The sequence below is a fragment of the Eurytemora carolleeae genome, unplaced genomic scaffold (genome assembly GCF_000591075.1).
Source record: "Eurytemora carolleeae unplaced genomic scaffold, Eaff_2.0 scaffold2420, whole genome shotgun sequence".
In the NCBI taxonomy this organism is placed as follows: Eukaryota; Metazoa; Arthropoda; class Copepoda; order Calanoida; family Temoridae; genus Eurytemora; species Eurytemora carolleeae.
In genome coordinates this window covers 1-3151 of record NW_019398304.1, presented here as the reverse complement: position 1 = coordinate 3151, position 3151 = coordinate 1, and the positions used below count along the sequence as shown (strand labels likewise).

The 3151-nt window shown below is 29.7% G+C and overlaps 1 long non-coding RNA gene across 1 annotated transcript; it reads right to left on the bottom strand.

The window, feature by feature from the left end:
- Window positions 1–2433: 2433 nt before the first annotated feature.
- On the bottom strand, window positions 2434–3065 carry LOC111717189 (uncharacterized). The gene is made up of 3 exons (XR_002768707.1): window positions 3012–3065; window positions 2781–2855; window positions 2434–2584 (listed from the first exon to the last, which is right to left on the bottom strand). It is a non-coding gene; the product is annotated as an uncharacterized LOC111717189 (long non-coding RNA).
- Between the last annotated feature and the right edge of the window lie 86 nt (window positions 3066–3151).

The window sequence follows — 3151 nt, the reverse complement described above, 5'->3', positions numbered from 1 at the left end:
AAAAAAAACATAGGAACTCAGTAACGAATTCAATATTGTCTTTTCAAATTATTCTTTGATTTAGTATAGTGATACCTACTGAGAAAGCTGTTTTCGTCTGCTGTTTACAATTTGTTTGTTTATGTTTTAACTGTATACAGTTCATCTCACTCAATTATTCATTAAAGACATGTTCACTTTTATTACACTAAATTTTGTAATAAACTTGATGCAGTAGCTGCCAGCTCTGCATACTGGTTACCAGGCTTGGGTCTGTGATAGAACCTGTACGACTGAATTTTAACACTTTAAATGAAGAAAACAAAACATTTTTAAATTTAAATTCGTTTTCAAATTTGCTATTCAAACAACCTAAAAGCCATAAAAGCCATCTGCCTTATTTGAAATATGATATATTTTTCTTTCTTTTATATGTTAAAACTACATTCCTGTCCGGTGCTGCATTTTTTATTTTGATAACCCTCTCTTTGTCTCAGTGGAAATTCAAATGTCGATTTGAACTGAAATGATTTAAAATAATTAATATTTTTATTTTCTTTAATAATAAATCTACTTTTTAAACTCCCATTCCATTTACAGTGAAATAGGATTAGAAAATCGAATGGAACAGACCTCCAGCATATTCGCAGGGTGTGGTAATGGTGGTTTGATAACATGGATTTCCACTGCTCCATCTTCCGTCCCTTCATCTCCCTCTTCATCCTCATCTTCCTGAATTTAAAAAACTCCTAATGATTTATATTTCCTATAAAAATTTCATAGAACAATCTATATTTCCCAAAAACCATTTTGAGAAGTGCTACGTTACAATAATGCAAAGACGATTAATTAATTCTGTAACTTTTCATTGTTACTTAAGTAAAGTGTAAAGTGAAAATTGACAATCAATAAAAATGTATTCTGGTCTAAGTAAACATTTCCAAGCTGTATAGTAGTAACCACATGCAGGGTGTATATTAGTTCTGGGCCATATTTTTTGTCCTCCCCCCACTTCCCTTTTATCTTATTTTATCCCCAATGTAACAACACAAAAATCCAAATTCCTCTTTCTCAATTTTCCTTTTACCCTACCATGGTGTAAAAAATCATATTTTTTAACCTAACAGGTTTGGCATATGTTTCCTGAGTGAGCCAAAACTAGCAGATAAGATCAAATTCACTTTTTTCTTTTTTTTTTGTTTTTTTTTTTTTTTTTTTTTTTTTTCCTTTCTTTTTTTGTTTTTTCCCTTGGGGGGGGGGGAAATATGAAAAAATATACACCCCTGTTGTATAGTAACTTATGTATGTATGAAGCTGCAAAATTCTTTAACCCCTTGCCTGATTTGCCTCAAATTTTGATTGGATAAACTGTTATAACAATTGGAATGTTCTCAGATTGCTTTTATTTTGTTGTTGGTGAAAAATCATTTCTAATATTTGACTGACTGAAATATATAAAAAAAATAAACCTTGAGATAAATGGGAGCTTTTACAGATAGATAGGAAAAGTTTTTCCCTAGCTTCATCTCATACATTCTGGTAAGAATGCCACTCCCCATGATACCATCGATCTTTGTAGCAAGGAGGGAACTGGTTTGATTCTCCGCATGGGAGCCCAAGGTGCTGAAGAAGTATTCACAGTACGGACTAGTAAGAATACCTCGGGGATAAATTGACTTTCTCAAGGAAAGATTCAGAACAAGGGTTGTCCAAACATTTATCAAGATTCCCTTTAAAACCAAGTCTAAAATTTTTTTAAAAATTACAATTTTGATGGATTAATGACATTTTGTTCATTAAGCAGTTCAGTAATTTAATTGACAACAAACATCTTAAATATATGAAAAGCAAAGTATGAATAATACAATAAAAAATTTGCAGAAAATTTGGTTCCTGGAAAGTGTAAGTATGTACTCCTTGAACATAACTGAATAAACCAATGTTTTTGATTTTGCAATTTGAATACTTTTAATCGAATTTTAATTCTTCTATTTAAAGTAAGAATAAACTTGAAATGGCATAATGGCATTTATATGATATAAAATATAATATTAATTATGAACAAGCATTAACCTTATTTCAGCCGGGTGTAAACAGCTCAAAAAAATTTGGTCTGTGGCTGTTTTTCATTTTTTATTTTACTGACCAACACATGCCCCTTGCTTTAGGCTTAAGTGGGGATTTTCTACCGATTGCTTGAGTCCTATTTTACTTTTAGCAGACTTAATCTATATTTAGATTTTGAAATTTTACTGCTTTTTTGACATATTTAGATTCGCTGGGACAAGGGCTTTTTTAAAAATGTATAATTTATAAGAGTTTGGGCATTTTTTTGCTATACAACTTTATTTTTCAATAACTATTTGAAATTTTGCAAATTTTCAATTGTTTGTCAGATTATTTAAGTAAAGCCCAATGCTTTCTAAAAAAGTATCAAATGTAAATTTACGTAAAGGTAAGCATTGTTTCCCTAACATTGAAATTAGAGTAGTTGTAAATATCCACCATATCTTGAAGTTGTACTAGCAGCCATTCCAGAGCTTTCAATCTTGAATCAGGTTCTATCCTGACGTTCTGTAATGTTTCATAATAGATCCGGAGAAATCTATTAAAAATCTTAATTATAATTAAATTCTAGGTATTAAGGACAAATTAATTTCAATGTCTTTTATTTTGATTTTAGTTTGAACTTTACTTTTTATGGTTTAATACAAATTTCACTTTGTAATCCAGATTAAATTGTGATAACAAAAAATATTTAGAAAAGAAAAAAAGAAGAGAAATGGTTAATTTTTTCCTACCTGCAACAGTTGGCTGTCAACAAAAACTAAGAACTTTGAATTTGTCGGGGTTTAGGAGGGTTCCTTGCAAACAACCTAGGATATTTCACAGATTTCATAATAATTATAATCAGGGCATTTTTAATAAAAATAATTGATTAACTTTGAAATTTTAGACAGTTGGCATTAACAAGTAATTTAATTTAAAATAAAAAACTCCAATACTGATTAATAATTTTTTAAACAAGTTACCTCAGAGCCGCTTCAACTTGTCTGGAATACATGATTGTAACCTTGGATTCTGCCTAAAGAACCATTAATTGGACATCTATTAAATTTTTTAACTGTTTTACTTTTTGTATGTTCTTATACTATTTAGCTATACAATCCAT